This window comes from Python bivittatus, unplaced genomic scaffold (genome assembly GCF_059951505.1).
Source record: "Python bivittatus isolate LINGU-HERP-01145 unplaced genomic scaffold, Pbiv_v1 ctg000610_np1212, whole genome shotgun sequence".
NCBI classification, from domain to species: Eukaryota; Metazoa; Chordata; class Lepidosauria; order Squamata; family Pythonidae; genus Python; species Python bivittatus.
Window position 1 is genome coordinate 5,870,361 of NW_028277088.1, and position 22,091 is coordinate 5,892,451.

The 22,091-nt window shown below is 41.2% G+C and overlaps 1 protein-coding gene across 1 annotated transcript in view; it reads right to left on the bottom strand.

Annotated features, from left to right (window-relative positions):
- The window catches only part of ACVR2B (activin A receptor type 2B), a 121,471-nt gene that overhangs the window by 40,590 nt on the left and 58,790 nt on the right, over window positions 1-22,091 (bottom strand). The gene's annotated exons all lie outside the window — the stretch shown is intronic.

A 22,091-nucleotide genomic window follows, 5' to 3' on the forward strand; every position in this document is an offset into this window, starting at 1 on the left:
TAACCATAATTTAAGGAGAGGGTAGGCAACCCGAAACCTTCCAGATATACAGTAGCTGAACCCAGAACTTTCAGCATCCTCATCATTGGCCATGCTATCAAGGTTACTGGACGATCATGTTCAGAAACATCTGAAGGACACAGATTGCCCATCCACGGATTAGAGTTTGGACATAATAACTAAAGTTCAAATCAGTGAAAACTTCCATTCTTCTCCTTGTAGTCTTACTAGAAGGGAGTTGGAACACATTAACCCTGAGTTTCACAACTTAATGTGATCACCTTTTGTTCTCATGCCTTCAAACTGCTCCTCTGTCTGCTTTACTACATTCTCAGAATCAAAAAATCAGAAACAAGTTGCTTCACAGCTATGAGCCAAGTCCAACAGAATTTTAATATTCTCTGGCAAATAATATGCTCTATGCAGCCCTGTTCTTTGTGGAATAAAAGGCCAGAACCAGGGTATCCTTAATAAAACATCTGGCAACTGTGTCATTATTCCTTTAATCAGAGGCAAGGGACAATAGAGTGTCAGATCTTCAAAAAGTCACAAAACCAGGGGAAAACACATGTGTCTGCAAAGCCAGATGAAAGGACTAGAGATGTTGCTGCTACAAAATCCAAAACGTCTGTCTTGGTACCAGAGATGACAAGGTATGGGGAGAGGGAGAAGACAAGCTTTTCATGGTCAGGGGCCACACTTAAATATTCTCAGAAGGGAAGACCACAGCAGTAGAGACAATGATGCAAAATGGATAGGGAACTTTTCCCTAGAGTCTGGGAATGCATCCTTTGCTTTTTTAAGTGTTCCTTGCCTCAAGGGGTTAAAAATAAAATCTGTTTCTGATTTTCAGCCAACCCATTTCAAGGACCAGAAGGTTACCATTCCCACGTTGATAAAGCAACTTTCCCCAATCACTGGGGAAATTAACCTTACATAACCCACAACTGGGCAATAATGCCATGCAATGTCATGAGGTTTCTCAGTGGATGAAAAGAGAAACAATAAGCCAGTGTTGTCCAAACTTGGCCACTTTAAGATGAGTGGCCTTCAACTCCCAGAATTGCTGGCTGGGGAATTCTGGGAGTTGAAGTCCACTCATCTTAAAGTGGCCAAGTTTGGACAACACTGCAATAAGCTAACATCAAACTAAAGAAGGGATAAGTTTGCATCACAATATTTGCCTTCCATGGTTTATCTATTTTTAGACCCCCTTCACCTCATCCAAGGCAATCCTGCTCAATTTCCTTAGATTTCCAAGACACAATCCAAGTCAATAAGAAATAGAAAATTGATCTTTCTACTGTCTATCAGATTCCCAATCATCTGCCGTAGAAAAGTATGAATTACTAATGCTAATTGTCTAACAAAAGCCTCGCGTAGGGTGCTCCTTTTTCACACTCAACGATCTGATACAGGGACATATCTTTAACACGATATTCAGAATATGATTTTATGCCAGAGAATAGTGACACAAGTTTCTTTTCTTTGCAACTAGCAAATAAATATAATAATTATAACCACAATCTTAGCTAAGCTTCATCTTGGTATCAAAATTGAACACATCTGGCAAGAAGAAAGAATTAATAACAGCCCCTTTCAAACTTCAGCTTCCGTACTTGGTAAGAATCAGGCTTCCTCTCACTATTATGGCATACTGTAATTAAAAAAAAAACCCTCTTCACCTTAACTCAATTAGAGATCAAAAATATCCAAGGAGGATAAGGCTTTTATTATATTTCTTCTCTTAACTTGATAATAAAATGCATGGTTTGAAATACCTGAGAGAAAAAAGTTTTAGGAAGATATATTAGGACCAACTGGAAGGTAGTCATGACCATGAGTCTACAGTATTCTAGAGGAGGAAAGACCTTTCCAGGGATGAAATGTAGCAACCTCTCTTTAAACCAGGGTTCCTCAACCTTGGCAACTTTAAGACGGGTGGACTTCAACATACTGGCTGGGGAATTCTGGGAGTTGAAGTCCACCCATCTTAAAGTTGCCACGGTTGAAAAACACTGTCCTAGGGCAACTACCTCTCCAAACACCTGACATCCAAGAGGAATAACATCCAATCATTCATAGATGATAAACAGGCATTTTCATAGCTACTTTTAACACTCTGGTTCCCACAATCAAATTCTAATCCACTTCTCTACCAACTACACCCTCTTGGAACTCCATTTTCACAGACTGCAGTATTTCAGTACCCACTCAAACGTTATGCTGGAACCTGGCTTGCAATTTGTGAGAAGCTTCCCATCCATTCCTCCAAATGACATTTCTGTTTTTCTATGTTATGGTCAGGATGCTTAGGTGTTGCTTCCCCAATTCTTTTTTTTTGGGGGGGGGTTATTTTGGAGCAGAGTTGGAAGCTGGAAGGGAGCCGCAGGTGAAGAGAGAAGAGATACAAAGAAAGACCTCTTGGCCACCTCATGACTAAAGACACCATCCTATTTCACCCATAAGGATTTACCAATGTTCTTTCCTCCTTGGAAAGAGATTCCATCATCAAACTAAGTAAGAATTAGTAGAATATAATTGTGGGAGGTTCTACCTTTGTATTCTGAATGGAATAAACCATGGTCTCTAAGCCTGCTTTTTTCCCATTGATCGTACCTAAACTGCTTTGGGAGCACGTTTTTGGCTGAAGCATAGGGTAGAAATGTTATGAGTGGATGGATGATCACCAAAGTTGTGGGCACTGGAGTGCTAACTCTTCCTTGATCAACAGTCATGTCTGTCTGTTTTAGTTTTATATCCCACTGTGGAGGTTTAAGGACATGTATGATGGTGAATATGGCATTTTTCCTACAACATCCATCTTTTCTCCAAGGGGTCAAAAGAAGCATTTTATCCCAACAATAACCCCATGAGGTAAAGTGGGTGGAAAGAGAGTGATCAACCCAAAGTCGTGCAATGACCTTCCATAGTTGACGTTGCACTTGACAGTGGATCTCCCTGCTCCTAATCCCACACTTTAACCACTGCCATAAATCTCACTTTGGAAAACATCTTTGTTCCTGATGATCAGAGGTAAACATTATAAAGCAGTTAAACAGATGAGAGAGGAAGGTCATAAGCCTATACTTAAAAGGGATCAACTCCCCCCTGAAATCAATAAGACTTCCTTCAGAGTTGAGACTTTAGGACTGCATTGTTAGAAAGAAGTTTTTTTTTTAACCCACAAGAGTGAAAAAATATTTACAGACATACGGTTTTTAAGATCTAAGTAGAATCACTCCAGGTCAGAAGTCACATACTGATGCCCCAAAGCAGCTTATCAGATGTTTTAAATCTGCTTCAAAAGGTGCTGAGTTGACCAAGATTGTTCCCCCCACCCCTGAAATATTCCTATTGGTTCTTCTTGACATTTTCAAATACCACAATTCTAAATCCAATGGTCTGATAACTAAGGAGGGGCTGGGAGAGCTGCAATACCAAATAAGCAGAGAAGAGAACGTTGGTTCAGAAGGGCAAACTTCAGGTAAATCAAGCCCCTAAGAACTAAATTAGGTTTGTTTGTCATTCTTGGTATCTTCTTTCACCTGAACAATCCAAGTTTCAAACCGTCTGTCTTCTTGGCAGGGTGAAGCAGAAATAGAAAATAAAGCTGGACCATTTATCTTGGGGCTGTCAAGACAGACTGGGTCAAACATTGTTACAAAATTTTCTGCACATCTGGATCCAAATATACTAGAAAAGATTCCAGAGAAACAGTGGAGTAGAACTCCTCTGTTGAAAGGTGCCCATTATCTCGGTAAAGGTTATTTATAACTAGATCAATGAGAAAGGAAAAGCAAAGTCTCCCTCACCCCTGATTTAAATAGAAAAATTAAAATTTGTCCATCAATTATCTTCTCAGGATTAGTTTCTTTCTCTGTCAATCCATCCATCCAGTTCAATTTTATGTACTATCAATTGAAAGGAGTTTTGCAGGGATATTGGGAGAAGTTGGGGGTGGAACCTGTGCTTTAAGCATAACCACAAGTCTTCTCCAAGACCAGCATTCATACAGCAATTGGAATCCAAGCTCTTCCAACGGTGCACTCATAGCCATTGTAAGTGAGTCCACCTACAAAATTACAATCTCTATGACATATGTTGGACTTTGAAGAAGCAAGGTAGGAAGAATATTGGCGTTTTTGAACTCTGGTGCTGGAGGAGACTCCTGAGAATACTGTGGACAGCCAAGAAAACAAACAAATGGATCATTAAACAGATCAACCCAGAGTTCTCGCTCGAGGCACAAATGACCAGGCTCAAATTATCCTACTTCAGACACATTATGGAAGACCTAGCTCTCTGGAGAAGTCTATAATGCTGGGAAAGATGGAAAGAAAGAGAAGATGATGATGACCAGCAGCAAAGTGGACAGACTCACTTAGAGTAGTGATGAGTACACCGTTGGAAGTGCTGAAGGACCAAGTTAGGGAGAGATCAGCCTGGAGAAAAATCTATCTACTGTATGTGGTCACTAAGAGTTGACAACGACTTGATGGCATGTAACCAATCAATCATGACATTTGCAAATCCCTTGTTTACTCATTTGTACCCTACTTTTTATCCCTTTTATTCCTTTTCTTTCCCTGTTTAATTACCTGTCTAATTTAAAAAATAAAAGATGTGTGTTTAAACCTGAGAAATATCCATGAACATTTACTGTACAATAGGGCAGCTATGGAGCTAGATCCCCTCTACTGAATCAAATGATAAATCTTTGCCTTGACTTATGGAATCCCCAATGTATTTGCTCTCCTTTTCTGAGGATCATAATTGCCAACAAGACACATCTATTTAACGTTTCTCCATATGTTCATGAGCACAGTGATAAATGCATCTACAACACCCCACATGGGAACAGAGTTCCCAGTTCTCAAAAACAATCTTCAGAGAATTGTTAAGCCACAGATAAAATTGAACTGTGGAGACACTAAATAAAGCTGGCAACAAAAAGAATCAGAGTCGACAGCTGATAGATTTTCCACATAACTAATGACAGAACTGGCCAATTGTTCTTGACAAGAGTGAATGTACTTGTCCAATTTTAATTTCCCTATCAGATCAACCTCTACTCTGTGGCAAACTAAGTTCTGCATAGTTTACAAGGCCAACATCTGAGTTAACGGGACCTTCCAAACTACAGAACTGGTTTGCCACAGAGTAGAGGCTGTGCCTTTTTCTCAACACAATCCTATGCAATACAATCCTTAGTCACAAGTCAATTCCATTCTGTTCAGAGAGGTTTAATTGAGTATGCATATGATTTCAAGTTATTTCCCAGCAGATCGAAACAGGACTGCATGAATAGTCTTCTGCTTGGCTGGCTCAGGTAGTCATACATACTTTCAGGGCCCTCTTCCAGCAAACCCATCACAGCTGTGGGGATGATCCTCACTCAAGTGTCAAATTTGGAATTGGAGAAATGATCTGAGGCTTCTCTTCAGCAGACAAGGCTCCACAATCTATTACCAAAAGGTCTCTAGCCTTTCTTCTGGAATTATCAGCCTTAATGAGAAGGACCATACATTCATTGTAGAACTCTGGCAGTGAATGTAATATGGTCTAAGTGAGAGCTCCAGCATTTCAAGGGTGGGGAAAACTCTGATGGAAATTTTGGAGGGCACTGCTAGTCAATGTAACCAGAAGTAAAGAACTTCAATTTTCTGGATGCTCCTACCTAGAACTTCCAGCAACCCCTAATACAAAAATATCTGGAGGGTCACAATTACCTCAATTAATTATAAGGAGCAGAGGTCCTGTTCAGGGTTTATTTTGCAACACAGCAGCATAGGGCAAGGCCTTCATGGTGGATGAAGATAGTCACACTTGGCTTACCTGGAATGTGTGCTATTCATAGTATAGTTCCATATTTGAAATGACAGACGGATCAGTGTATTTGACTCAAGACCATACGGCTGATCAATTAAAATAGAACTTCAAGAGTTATTTCGGTATTTTGGGTTTTCCCAAACACTTTTGTTACTAGCCTCTGACTTCAAAAAAGCAATGGAGAGTAATGCCATCCTACCACAGGATACAGTGAAAACTAAGTGTGTGGTGGGTAGATGAGCTCCAAATGAACACATTGCCCCCATCTCTCTCAAGGTCTTAAAAAAGCCCAAGGGGATTCTACAATTACTTAAATACCAAGATACCCTAGTTGTTGTTCCTTCCAAAACTTGGCAGAAAACTCAAGGAGAGAAGTCCTGTCCTCCCTCTCAAATCCAAACCAGAGAGGAAGGAAAGGTTCCTTCCATGATCCCTGCCAAAAAACAGTGGAAAAAGTTCCATCAAGGGAACTGCGGAATGCTATTTACAAACCATTTTCTCTTTTCAGTGATATGTGTTGGTGAGAGTGAGTGACCTTACATGGGCACCTTTTCTAAAACAAGAGAAAGAGCACTAAAACACATGTTCTTATTTTTTAATGCTTCCTTAATCCAAACCACTTGAACCTTCCAGGAATCATCTAATAACATGCAGAGACGAAGATTGCCTTCCCTGATCGAAAATCATTTCCTACAAAAGAGAACTATTTTCAAGCTTCCTCTCCCCAGTTGCTTTGAAGTGAAATTAACCTTCAACTAAAACAAAACAAAGGACTCATTTTGTTGTTTTTGTTTTTTAAAAAGGGGTGGCATCAAGAATCAGGAAGCATAGCAAGGCCTTTTGTCAAGACAACATTGTCCTTAAGAGGCCCAAAAGGAAGCCGAGAGATTCCTGAAATTCTTCAGGAGGGGCAAAAAGCCAAAATCCATAAAAAGAGGACTTGGGTGCCTTCAGTTTTCACATTCCAGCAGAGAATTTTGAAAGCCCTCCCCCAATTATTTTATGGGGGTTAGCTTCCTACTCAGTGAGATATATTCTATTTCAGGGCCCCACAGAAGAATCTTAAGGCAGATGTAATCCAGTTGGAAAATTCCAGGGATTGTCCCTGCTCCAAAAGTATTGGTGTGAATGAAAGGTAGAGGAAGAAGCTAGGAAACTCTGGGTAACTTGTTCACTTTTGCCAAGGTGTCTCTGCTCTGCCCTGATTTCTTTTTATTACTCTGCCCTTTGCTCTCCCAATTTCAGCAGGCCACTTGGCCACCCAAGTCTCCTGCTCTCTTCAAACAGCTAGGCCCTTTGTCCTTCCTGAATACCTCTAGTTCCCTTCATTCTTTTGCCTTACATCCTAAAGCCATGTCTTTCCTCTTCATTCTTCCCTTTTTTTGCACTTTTCTAAAACTATACTCATGCTTTCAGACCAGTACCAATCCAAAAATATGGTGGAGTTAATCCACTGATTTTTTTTTTTTTCATATGGAGGTTCACTCGAAGTATTATAAATGAAAGGTTCTGTATAAATCATACAGTTCTGTTAATAAGGCAGGACAAAATAAAGGTCCCTCTGGAAGGACCCACACAGGGTGCCAAATGGCTTCTTGGTTCCACTCCGGATTCTACTTGGTCCCACACTGAAGAACTGTCTTCTTAGATTCTCAACTCCCTGAGAATTTGGTCCTATATCTGAAATATTGCTCTCAGTGTATTTCCTAATTGAAGTTCAATAAACATCCCCCCAAAACTTGGAACTGGCTTCCAGAACTTTATATACTACTGTTTCTCACTTCTTGCCACAAAGTTGCTCAAAGAATTATGAAAAGCCCAGCTTGATTGCTCATGTCTCATCTTCTCAAGTGATTACTGTATACACAAACTTTTAAATCACAAGCACAGGTCTATCACCCTTCCCTCGGCACAAATGTCACACCCAAATTGCATGCATTTTGCCAATACTTTCCACAGACTGCCAATTTGCTTCTCCACCCAATTCAGTGTTGGGTTAATTACTTTTAAAGTCTTAAATGCCTTGAGATCTAGGATACTTAGCGGATGTCTCTATCCTGTATCAACCTTCCTGTTTGCTTCTAAAGCCTTCCTCTATGTCCCGTCTAGCATGAACACAAGACTATGGAATATATTAATTCAAGGTAGCCATCTCTTCCTTGGTATGGTAACTGTCATGGCCTGTCATGGAAGTTACGTGAATCTCTGGATGTATCCTAACATTGCATTGACTGATATGTCTTCCCACCATTTACCAACCTGTCATCTTTCTTCACTCTTGTGCATCTGAACAGTGTGATCGACAAGCACTGAACCGTCATAGACTTTATTTAATAACTTTCTATACCATGCTCCTTATAACTGCAACACACAGTCATGGACTTTAATATATTTCCATACCATTCTCCTTATAGCTGCCTCTTAAAGAGGTTGACAGCAAAAATTCTTAAAAGGCAGCAATGAAAACAAAAGAGCTTTAAAAGGGGGGGGGGACAACACAAATCATTTGTCGCATTTCTACTGAGAAGTTATGAAAGCAAGAGGTCTTCAGAAGGTAGCTGACAGTTGTAATGGGGGAGCTCAACAACTACAGGAATTAGAGTATGACAAAATGCAGGGGCCACCACCAAGAAGGCCTGTCTCCAAGACGATGCCCTGCTCTTCTAGGCATATGTAGCAACCTCTTCTGATCACATCAGCCACCCACCAGGTCTGTCACCCTGGAGTGCTTAGCTTCAAGATTCCTGCACATTCATCTCCTTGCAAGCATATGCAATGTTCTGGAAACAGAACTCAGAAGGGCTATGCCAATCTTCCTCAGTTTTGCACCTTGCCAGAAGCACTGGGATGGCAAGTCCCACAATTTTCTGCAAGCAGAAGCTAAGAATTCTGGAAGCTGCAGCCTGAAGGTATCTAGAGTGTGTTAGGATGGAAAAGCCCAAGCTACACTTTCAAAGACATTTAAAATAAGTAAACCCAGCTAGGATTTAACATGATCAAAAACACAGCCGCTGATAAGAAAGTCCATCTTTTCTCTCTTCTCCTCATAAATGTAAGGCAGGAATCATGCAGGGAAGTCATAATTATGGCAGAACATGGATTTAGCTGAATGGAGCATTTTTTCATTATACGTTGGCCAGATATCTCTCAGGAGGACCATCTTGCTAGAAGAAAGAGCATTCTCATCTCATTCCAGGGTGACTTCTGACTCCACTCAGCCATTTATTGGAGCAATATATTTTCTTGCACATAAATGCGCACACACTCAAATTAAAAGGCTATGGGCTGTATGCTTTCCAGCCTACTTTGCTGAACTTTGAGAATGCACTGCAGTTAACTGAGGACAAAAGGCAGCAAATGTGTGGAAAATGTCACATGCAGACATCCACCAGATGAATTGGCCATTTGCTTCTTGGGTTCCACCATGCATGACCAAGCTAATCCTTTTCAGCCCTTGCATGGTGGCCTGTCTCCAAATTCTACACGCTGAGCAGCAGCCATGAGAAAAAAGTTGCAAGAGTAGCTTTACAACAGCCTGGTCACCCATCATTAACTTACTTTTTCTTTTTCAAGAGAAGCCAGCAATGAAGCTAGCAATCCCTTGTTCAAGCTCCTGTCCTACCTGCCTAATGCAGCAGAAGTCCACATCAGCAATCGTCTTTCCAGCTGTTTAACTTTTTATCATGCTCTCTCTTAAGGGAATAGACCAGGGGACTGGTGTGTGCATTTGAATGGGTGTGGAATACTCAGGGAGGCTATTATCCCCACAAATTCCACTTTTCTCTCCTGATTTGATATTATAAAATTTACAGTTCTCCTTGGTTTTGCAGCTCAAGCATTCAACACTCAACTTCCTACAAAAGTTTTGCCAAAAAAGTAAACACCCTTTGGGGAAAAAAAGGAAAGAAAAAACAGCTCTTAACCTCTAAAGTGCCACCATCTCCAAGTTCTTTTTCAGCTCTTTTCCTGATTTCGTCTTTAAAAAAAAAACCTAGTTGCCCATTTCCATAGGCTTTTACCTTGCCCAACCTCACACTAATTTCTAAAAGGATTACATACAGTTTCCTAAGCAATACTACAGCATAATAGCACTTCTGCCCTACTGGGTGAGTGGGGGCAGGAACACAGCCCACCTGCAACTCTTTAAAGCACCAGCACAGGGTTTCTCAAACTTGGCAACTTTAAGACTCGTGGACTTCAACTCCCAGAATTCCCTAGCCAGCATGCTAGCTAGGGAATTCTGGGAGTTGAAGTCCACACTTCTTAAAATTGCCAAGTTGAGAAACACTGGTCTAGACTGCTAGCTAGGGGTTGCAGAAGTAATGTATGGGGTATGCAGAACGGCATACATCAGGATTCTAATATAAGATTATTAAGCCTTACCTTGCAAGTGTGGTCATTTCCGTAACTGGGGGGAGTCTCCCATGTACGCCTGGGGACTTCAACGAAGGAATTGATAAATAATAATCTCAGTGCTTCAACGCTACCAGACTAGATATTAAGTGGGGCCTACACAGAAGCTACAGATGGGAATAGCAGAGCCAAAGAGCAATTCTCCAACCTAGACAAAATCTCAGCAGTTTTACCCTCTGGGGTGGGGGGTGGGGGCTTCTCAATTTTCTCAGGGAAACATCCTCTCTGAAATAGTATCAGCCTCTGATTTCTTTCAGCCAGGTTTCCTTTTCTGGACATCCTACAGAAATAATGGGACAGCAATACTCCAAATGCTGGTCAGGGAAGGTCTTTAAAGATTTGAGAGAGGTGAGAATAAAACGCATTAGAAAAGTCATCTGCCCCAAGCAAAGTTAACACTTTTGACAAGAAGAATCCAGAGTTGTTGTTTTTCTTTAAAGGGCTATGTAATTGCCATTTTTCCCAACTTGGGATCTTTCAGATGTCCTTCAGCTCTTCTGACAGCATTAAAAAATGGAAGCTTAAATCCAACATATCTGGAAAGTACTAGATTAGGAAATGCTGTTGTACTGAAATCATTCACAGCTGAAGAACCTTGGAGATATTCATCCACGCGAGGGCATCTAAGTTTCCTTGTATCTCTTGACAGGGTGGTTATGTCAGGATTAAGTACTTAAACATCTTTCTGAATGAAATGCATGTAATCCTTCACATACTCAGTATCTTGCAGCAATCAGTGTTAGACTTCGCAGAGGAAAGAATGGGTTTGAATCCCCATTGATTGGCTGGCTTAAGGTAATAAAAAGAGTCTCCCTTTTATGCTTTATCTTCTTTATAAAATTATTCCACATATAATCTGAGAATCTAAGGCCAAGACTATTAGCAATAGTCTTGTAAGGAATGTGGAAAGAGTGATGGAACAACAGTGACTGTTAGTCCACTATGTAAGCTGTGGGTCAGACCACACCCATAATTCCTCCTTCCCTTCCAATAAAATGAATTGAATTAAGTCTGCTGTTTTATATCAGACTAGTTCTCTCTCTAGGATATTGTCTGCTTTGATTGTCAGTGTCTTTTCTTTTCAGGTTCTCAAGGACTTTCCCGAAACTGGAGATGCCAAGGACTGAACTAGGTCTATTCTACACAAAGCTGAGCTCCAGTCTTCAAGTTATTAACTAATTACTCTACCTTATCTCAAGACTACTGCCCTGAACTCTTGCAGGAAAGGTGACTTCCACATGGTTTTTAGTAAGAGACAGAAAGAATTGCTGGCTGGGGAATTCTGGGAGTTGAAGCCCAGACATCTTAAATCCATGCCCCTCCTGGCTGGTTAAGGCAGCTCGGGAGGTGACATGCAGTTGGGTCCAGGCGAATTCATCCTTGAGAGAAGGAGTGTTTCCACCGGCCTTTAAAGAGGCACTGGTACACCCCCTCCTCAAGAAACCATCACTGGATCCCACCATACTGAACAATTTTCATCCAGTCTCCCACCTTTCCTTTTTAGGAAGGTGGTTGAGAAGGTGGTGGCATTGCAGCTCCAGAGGATCCTGGATGAAACAGACTACCTGGACCCTTTTCAGTTAGGTTTCAGGCCCAGATTTGGAACTGAAACAGCATCGGTCACACTTTTGGATGATCTCTGGTGGCAGCAGGATGGGGGTAGTACATCCATCCTTGCTCTTCTTGATCTCTCAGCGGCTTTCGATACCATTGACCATAGTATCCTTTTGGGTCAGCTTCAGGAGATGGGGGTGGGTGGCGCAGTTTTGTGCTGGTTCACCACCTTCCTCCAAGGCCGGTCCCAATCGGTGTTGATAGGGAGCGAGAGGTCCAGCCCGTGGCCCCTCCTTTATGGGGTGCCGCAAGGTTCGGTACTTTCCCTGCTCCTTTTTAACATCTACATGAAACCACTGGGCGAGATCATCCACCACCATGGGATGAGGCATCATCAATATGCAGATGATACCCAGTTACACATCTCCATCCCAGGTGATCTGAGTGATGCTGTGACTCCCCTTTCGCGGTGCCTGGAGGGTATGGAGGTCTGGATGGGGAAAAACAGGCTTCAGCTGAACCCTGGTAAGACGGAGTGGCTGTGGGTTGGGGGCTCCTCTGTATTGGGAAGTTTACCAACTTTGGTTCTGGATGGGATCACACTACCCCAGACAGACCCGGTGTGTAATCTGGGGGTCCTCCTGGACTCATGGCCAGGAGGACCTTTGCTCAACTACATGTTATGTACCAGTTACACCATTTTCTGGATTGGGAGTCCTTCCAGTCAGTCACTCATGCCCTGGTCATCTCCTGCATTAGACTATTGCAATGCGCTCTACATGGGGCTACCCTTGGAAAGTATCCGGAAGCTTCAGCTGGTTCAAGATGCAGCTGCACAGGCTATTTTAGGTGCCCCAAAGATGGCACGTTATCCCTTTGCTGTGTGAGCTGTGTTGGGTCCCAGTTTGCTTCCAGGTCCAATTCAAGGTGTGGGTTATCATCTTTAAAGCCCTACATGCCATGGGACCGGGTTACCTGAGGGACCATCTGACCCCCATTATATCCACCCATCCCACCTGGTCAGGCAGAGAGGGTATGCTGCGGACCCCGTCGATGACAGAATGTCGACTGGCGGGGTCCAGAAAGAGAGCCTTCTCTGCCGTGGCCCCCACCCTATGGAATACTCTCCCCCCAGAGGTGAGGCAGGCCCCAACAATCTTGTCCTTCTGGAAAGCAGTCAAAACCTGGCTCTGCCAACTGGCATGGGGCGAAAAAAGGGGCAACCAACCCTGGGAGTGGCTAGCACCTTGAAGATGCTCCCATATGTTAACATCTTACTGATCATCAACATCTTGGAAGATATTATTATTTGTGTATGTGTTTGGTTTTATTCTATTTTTACTGTATTTTAATTGTTATTGTATTTTAATTAATATTGATTGTTGTTTTATTGTGAACTGCTCAGAGTCACTTTTTTGTGAGATGGGCGGTATCTAAATTTGAAAAATAAATAAGTAAGTAAGTAAGTAAATAAATTTGCCAAGGTTGAGAAATACTGCACTAACCATACAGTGACCACAATCTTTTGGCAGTGGAAGGCCACATATTACACTGTGGATGAAATCATGTTACACGTGAAACAGCAGCCCACTTTTTGCCTTTTCTTTTTCCTACTTTTTGAGAAGGGCGTCTGGGGCTTTGAACTGTATTTTTTTTAAAAAGCCAATTCTAAGTCGTCTTCTACAGATTCTGTGGGCTTCTCACCTTAGATCAGTGCTGGTGATGGGTTCCTGATGTTGCAAAAGGTTTCAGGTTCCCACCTTGGCAGTAGGCTTTCCAAGTTCAAATCAACACACCAATCAACTCTCTCTTCCGTTGATTAATTAATAGGCCCAAGTCGGAGTGATGGCCGGTGTTAATTTGGATGTCGAATGGCATCGCCTTTTGGGAACTGAAGGCATCGCGGGAATATTACAGGAACGTGCCAGGAGCACTCACAAAATGGCTACTGCTGCAGGACCCTGGCCTCCCGACTAATGGCTGTGTGGCCATCATTAAAACAACAACAACAAGGCACAATGAGCCTGCTGGAAGACAAGCTACCATTCCAGTGGACCTTTGTAGGGCCCAAAGGCATTGCTGCAAATTAATTAGATGCTAGAGATGATGTTTTCCTTGTGCCATCTTCCACTTAATTCTTTAACTGAAAGGTGGGAGAGGCAGCCTAGTTAGCACCGAGGAAGGTATCTTTGAACATAATGGCTCCCATGGCACAGTGTTGATACCCATTGCCATGGGTAGAGAAGCAGGTCCTTCATCTTCCTTAACCGGGGTACCACATCTCGGGAACAGGAAGAGTTGTAATCTCAATATATTTAAAGAGCAGCAGGCTGGGGAAGTCTAAAGTACACCATCTCACTTCTGGTCCCCCACACCTTCAGATATTACAGGTACTCCTTGATTAACGACCATTTGTTTAGCGACCATTCGAAGTTACGACAGCGTTAAAAAAGTGACTTACGATTGGTGCCTGAAGTTATGACTGTCGCAGCGCCCCCATGGTCATAATCTGAGTGCTTGGCAACCTGCTCGCACTTATGACGGTTGCAGCATCCCGGGGTCACGTGATTGCCATTTGCAACCTTCCCAGCCAGCTTCCAGCAAGCAAAATCAATGGGGAACCATGTGATTCACTTAACAACAGCCACAAAAACAGTCATAAAGTTAGGTCCAGTCACATGATGATTCACTTAATGATTGCATCGCTTAGCAACCTAAACTCCAGTCCAATTGTGGTTGCTAAGTGAGGACTACCTGTACTTTCAATCTGGATGTCAGTGCTTCCCTTAGAATTGAAAATATGTATGGAAAATCTCTGCTTCTACTGGACTAGGGTAGAATTCAAGAATTACAAAAAGGCGGTCTGTCTGATAAAAATGAGAGGTTTCGGGGGAGGGCACTTATGTACATATATACTTCTGGTGAAACATCTGGTTCAGATAGGAACCCTGTCTGCTTTATCATTAAGTGTTCCTCTAGATTTTGTCCTTGAAAATGTCATCGTAAATCCCAGCTCTTCTCTCTGGCTGTGAATTTGCTGAAAATGAATCAGGTACAAACAGAATATTTCCCCAGATAACGCTGAATTAAAGGCAGCATTCAAGTGCACTAAACTGTGGTTGCAAACTGAAGAAGAAAGGTTTTTCCCCTCTGAAAAGAGGGCTAGCAATTCTTCTCACTGTGAGGGATAACAACTCTGTGGTTCATCCTTGCTGTTTTTCATTTCCTGCTTAAATAATACGCTACTCAGAACCAGCTGGAATGAAGCAGGATAGAAATGCTACTAACAGATCAACACATAAAAATGTAAATATTCAGGATAAACTGAGATGCCAAAGAAAGAATTCCAATATCAATTTGGCATTAAGGTGGGTTACTTGCACAAAGAGTTGTGGGTCTGGATAACATACCCCAAACTCCTTCCCATTGCCCAGTCTTCTCTAGAGAATTACGGTCTCTGGTTTCCCATCCCGGAAAAAGTCTACAGATAGAGGTGGACAAATGGACCAACAGCTACTGGCCGTTGCAGCAAGTTACTTACCCACACGGTCAGAAGGTAAATTAGACAGTTCCTAACACTAACAAAGGAAAGAGAAGAAGAGGAAGACAAACAGCAAGGTGACAGACTCAGTCACAGTGGCAATGAGCGCACTGTTGAGGGACCTGAAAGACCAGGTTAGGGACAGACAGTCATGGAGAAAATCTACCTATGTGATTGCTAGGAGTTGAAAACAACTTGATGGCATGAAATCAATCAATCAACACTAGTAATCAAAAGGCACCAAATACTGTTCCATAATTTCATCTTTAATGGACTGTTGATAAAAGGAAAAGGAAGTGGAAAGCACTGGAAATGCACCTCCATCTTTGCCTTTGAGGTCAAGCAAATTATCCTGTGTACTAAGGCTTCCTTTAAAAAGACTTCCTCTTGGTCGACTTCTCCTTAGGTAAACCTTGCATGGCCAACTCATGGTCTTATCCAGGCAGGAACTATACTTTGCCCCATACTAGGAGCATAATTTCTTTGGTGGCTTGTTTCCAACAGTACAACATTTATTGATGGGTTTTGTCATCCAGAACTGAGACAGCGAAGGTATTAATCAATCTCGCTATTATGCCCTTGACAATCATAGAAACTCTAGCGAGGAAAAAATACACGCAAAACAGCAAAGACTTTTAAGAGGCAATTTCTTTTTTTCATCTAAGGAAAAAATTTGGATTTGGAAGCACTGAAGGAAAAAAAAAGCTCACCTTACTTAGCTTATTGGTCTAGCTAATTTAGCCTATAAGGGCAGTTTGACACAATAAATTACATCTAAATTAGGAAGCAAATGAGGACATTACTAGTAAGGGAAGAAAAGCCAATATGCCACTGAGTATAATTTGTTGCAGAAGACCTGGAGGACCAGGTTAGGAGAAAATCTATGTGGACACTAAGAGTTGACACTGATTTGATGGCACATAATTGTTATCAATCATCGGCAGATAGCCAGTATCATAAGGTTTGGTTGTGCAATTCAAGCCTTCACAGCAGCCTTCTTCTATCTTGTACTTCCCAATGTGTTGGACTTCATCTGCCATAATCCTTCAGTCAGGAGGGTGGGAATGATGGGAGTTGAAATCCAACACTTTAGAAGATGACCAAGTGAGGGACAGATGGTTTACACTATGTATGTTTCTATGACACAAACTAAAATGTGTGCTCACTGCACAGCACTTACATTTGAAGATTGTAAACTCGAGCTGCTACGGCTTAGCAAAATCCCCATCTCAGCCAAGCCCATCATTTCTGTTAATTTGCCGTTGAATGCTGTCATACAAGTGGGGGAGATACAAACGAAAAAGACTGCTCATATCCATAAGAAGTGGGGAATAAGCTATGAAAAAGGAAAAAGCCGTCTGCTCTGTTGTACTCCCTGTATTGTTCAAAATACAGCAATATATTAAATCCATATATTGTTCAAACAGAAAAATCAGTGACCCTGATCAACTCAGCAAAACCGGTCCTTCCCCTCTCCTGGCAAGTACCAAGATTACAGGGATTTCTGGAAGACAAAAGGGAAGGAAACAATGAGGATAAAGGTAAAAGCCAAGAAGAGAGAGTATAGTTTTTGGGGGCCCAGCATATCTATCTATCCATCCATCCCTGTCCATATCTATCTATCTATCTATCTATCTATCTATCTATCTATCTATCTATCTATCTATCCATCCATCCATCCATCCATCCATCCACCCACCCATCCATATCTATCTATACATCCATCCATCCCTATCCGTCCATCCATCTCTATCCATCCATCCATCCATCCATCCATCCATCCATCCATATCTATCTATCTATCTATCTATCTATCTATCTATCTATCTATCTATCTATCCATCCATCCATCCATCCCTATCCGTCCATCCATCTCTATCTATCTATACATTCATCCATCCACCTCTATCTATCCATCCATCCATCCATCCATCCATCCATCCATATCTATCTATCCATCCATCCATCCCTATCCGTCCATCCATCTCTATCTATCTATCTATCCATCCATCCACCTCTATCCATCCATCCATCCATCCATCCATCCATCCACCTCTATCTATCCATCCATCCATCCATCCATCCATATCTATCTATACATCCATCCATCCCTATCAGTCCATCCATCTCTATCTATCTATCCATCCATCCATCCATCCATCCATCCATCCATCCATCCATCCATATCTATCCATCCATCCATCCATCCATCCATCCATCCATCCATCCATCCATCCATCTCTATCCATCCATCCATCCATCCATCCATCCATCCATCCATCCATCCATCCATCCCTATCCATCCATGTACACACACAAAATAAATGCCCTGGACAACATTAATCCTTGTTTGTTTGTTTTTTAATGCTGAGAATTGCTGCTCAGAAAAGGGGTGGGTGGGATAGGTGATCCTTTGTCAACGTACTGAAAAAGCACGATCTGTTTCAGTGAGAAGCCCTTCTTCTCTGTGTGTTAAAAACAAAAGAAGATTCTAAAGAGGTTCCAGCAAGGAGTTCATATTGAAATTCCAACCTGAACTCTAACCCTGACTCCTAGGTGAATGGAGTTGAAGAATATGCCTATGAATAGAGACGGGGAAGAACTTGAAGAGAAACTGCATTTGTGAAAAGGACACCCCAGAATTCACCTACGCTTCATTGTAATTTTCAAGCAACTGCAGCTGTTCAAAATGCCTCTTTTTGCCTATTCTTAGGAGCACCGACGTGGAGTAGATTATTGTCCCACCAAGCCTTGCCCATACTGATGCCTTCTAAACGAGTCTGACTGCAACTGTAATTATCCCTCCCTTAAACAAGGTCTTCTTAAATCACAGCTTCACAAGAACTTGGAAAGGCCACAGACAAAAGTACAGACAGAGCCGCCTTCTTGTTCCTGCCGCTACTTCAAGCATCCATGCTTTTAAGTTAACGTGGCTGGAACGCCGGCATGACGTTCTACCCCTCATATGTCCTACAGACATCTGCCAAGCTTTCTTCTCCATTCTTTTAATTTAAAATATAATTCCACAGGAAGCTGGGTTCCTGAAAATTAAAGGGCCAGCATCCTGCACTACCCATAGTTTGAAGAAAAGTCACACAGGCCTCATAGGCATTCTTAGAAAATTAAACTGACCAAAACGAACTTATCTTCTTTGGAAGTATGTCCGCTTGGCCAGAAAATTAACAAGACAATGCTAAAAGGGATAGTAAAAGAGGTGTCAGGGAGCAGAAAGAGATTGCCTTCTCTTTCACGTGTTTTGTGACTTTCCACACCCACTATGACAGCCATTTTTATTAACTGGCAAACCCCTCAATGCAGCCATTTTGTTCATGGGCAACATCTGTCAGTGGCTGCCATTTTGTGTTTCCCATCCACCAAGGTCTATATATCTGAAGAGTGCTACTTGGGAGAACTCTGCCCTAAATCCCTTCCCAAACTCCTAATCCATTTTTTCTAGGTGCAAGTGGAAAGTCCAATTTTATTTTGTTTTCATTTCACTTAACATCATATGACAAGAACCGTAGCTTAAATGGCTTTAACACGTTATGAAAACGCATGGAAGTTAAGTCTCGACAAGGACCAACTCTAGCACCTGCCTAATCAGAAAGCCGGTTGATTTCTTAGGGGGCCTAAATGCTGTAAATTGGTCAAGGCCTAAAGAAGGGGGATGTTAGAAACCAAATAGATGTTCAACTTTCCCCTTTTTTCCAATATGCATAAACAACAATAAGTAACAATACAGTGTAGACCTCTGAAGTATTAAGCTTAAGACAGAAACATTTATTATATAACAAATAATGTAAGCATTTTGCAGTTGTTTATCAATGCTACACTCAGCTCGAGATGTAAAATTTAAGCAACCTTATGTTTATCAACACTAACATTTTAGAAATCGTAGTTCATATTGACATAAACCCTTTCCCCCCTTTATCTTTAAAGGTTTAAGTTATCTAAATCATCAGAGTTTTAAAAATCTCTAGTCAACACTGCATAAATATCACTGTGCCCAAATAATATAATGTACTACTTGTGTTTTAATACAAGAAAATAATATTTTAAAAAAAGACAAGGACATCAGCTGTTTGAGTATCTCTAGCCTGGAGAAAAGAAATTTGAAAGAGTAAGATCATAAACTGCGAATAAGGTTTCAACAAAACACCGTATTCAACAGAACTTGGGTCAGGTTTGCAAAACTGGATTTACATTTCTTACCAGCTTAAACATGTAAATGTGGAATATATGAAAATAAATAAAACTAAGTACAGGTTGTCCTTGTTTAGCAATTGTCTCATTTAGTGACCATTCACAGTTACAACAGTGATTAAAAAGTAACTTTATGACCAATCCTCGTATTTACGACCTTCACAGGCCTGGAAAGCAAAGGAAAGCTGAAGGAAGATTGTAAGCACATTTGCCATTTTATTTAGTGACCACTTTGCTTAACGACCGAGTTGTCAGTCCCAATTGTGGTCGCTAAACGAGGACTACCTGTAGGATGCCAATTTCTTATTCTAGTTGAAAATTCAAGATAGGTAAGCTGTCTCAACTTTTCTTTCAATGCAATATACTCACCAGCAATCTTCTCCTTTATCAAAATGCCAACTAAAGGTTAAAAAAAGAATTCTTGCAACTACATTCTCAGTCAAAGGAGTAAAATATTTAATCAAAAGGAAATATTTCTAAAAAATAGCTTAGAAGTATTAAACATCCTAAGCAATCAGAAATCTGCCAAGCTGCACCAGTGACCAATTTTTAATTACTGCATGGGTATTTATAAGCATCATTCAACAGGACTTTATTATTAAAAATAAATCATTGTGGATTAACCTCTTGCAGGAATTTCTCTCTTTCACTCAATTCCTATGTCATTCAGTGGGGAGGGGGGGACATCTCCCTTGCCCCCAAGACATAGAGAAAATTATCTATTTTCTTATTGGAAACAATGCTGTGGAATAAGCTGTATTACTTTCTAATTAAAGAATTCACCCTGCTTCAATATCACAAAAGGCATCTAAGGAAGCTGCTAATATGATAAAAAAGCAATAGAATGAAATAGACAGCAGTAATAAAAATTGCAGAATGTAGTCAACTATTTTATACAAAAGGAAAAGACAAAACTGAAAACTAGGCTGAATATATGGAAACATGTAAATATGGAATGTATTTACATGTAAATATGGAATGTATATAAAACTAAATAAAGTAGTCCTCGTTTAGCAACTGCCTCATTTAGTGACCGTTCACAGTTACAACGGTGATGAAAAGCAGAAACCACAGCACTAAAAAAACATCAGAAGCAGCAGTCTGATAGGTAGTCTGTCCCAAATCTACTTGCTCACCATATTTTCTCTATAAATAGTAAGGGAAGCACAAGGGACATTTGAGAAAGGGAAAGAGCCTATTTGGTATAGTGGTGAAGGTGCTGGACTCAGAACCAGGAGAGCTGAGTTCTGGCTCTCCCTTAGGCATGAAAACTGACTGGGTGACTCTGGATCAGTCCATATTATCCAAATATTGACCTGGCTTGATCCTGCTTAGCTGTTGTGGGGGCTGAGATCAGACAAAGTGGCTTTTTTTCTTTTTCTTCTTAGTTTGTATTTTTAGTTTGCGCTTTTAAGTTTCTTTCTTTTTTAATATTAAAGATTTTTTTTACGAAAAATAAAGATATTCAGTTAATTTATTTTTTTTTAAAAAGATACAATCACCACATTTTGAGACAAACAACTTGACTTTTTTTTTTTAGTCTGTTGATGGTAGTCCTGGTCAATATTTGGATAAGAGACCACCAGGAGATGCAGGATTGCTAACTAGAGTAAGAAGTTGAAAACAAGTCCAAGAAGAAAGCTACATTGTTGGCTCCATGCTGGAATCCAGCTCAGCTGAAGGAGAACCTGGAAGATCAGTGTAATCCATTTTAGCAACAGGGAGCTCTGTTAGTCAGCAATTATAGGAACTTTACATCTGAGATACATTGTGGGGAGTCTGGGAAAGGAATGGAAGAAAAAGTAGATATAAACCGTCCAGAGACAGGAGAGGAATCAGTTGGCAGCTTAGACTGTAAAACAGCAACTCAGCCCAGGTGGGGAAAAATATGAGAAGAAGCGTTTCAAATATGCAAAGACACCCCCCCCCCACCCACCTTAATGAACTTGCAGTAAACGGGGCTGGGAAATTCCTCTTCTGGATTCCAAAATTCTTTCTATACTCCAGGATTTGCAAGAAAGAAAAGTGAAGGACATTTTTGTCTATTGATGGTAGTCCTGCTCAATATTTGGATAAGAGACCACCAGGAGATGCAGGATTGCTAACCAGAGTGGGCAGTTGAAAAGAAGACCAAGAAGAAAGCTACATTGCAGAAAACAGCTCTGTTCACAGACACCTTACACTCCTCAAAATACATGTTACTTTTATTGCAGAAATGAGATAAATACGAGTTGCACCTCCCTGTCCTCTTGCTTGCATCTAGGTTTTCCTTTTCGGGTTTACTTTGCAATTCCATTGTTACAGTCTCCAAATCAAAATCGCCGTTTGAGCAGTTGCATCTCCTTTCCTTTCCTTTCTTTATTTTTTTAATGAGGCTTGCTGATGTTTAACATACATAACTGAGGCCTCCGGCAAGGAAAGCTAAATAAATTTTTTTTAAAAAGCTTATCAAACTGCGCACTTTTGAGGGGGGGGGCTGTTTTGCAAAAAAAGGTATCCAGACAACCCACACTTTTCGGCCGTGAAGTCTGTGTTGAGAGAGTCACAC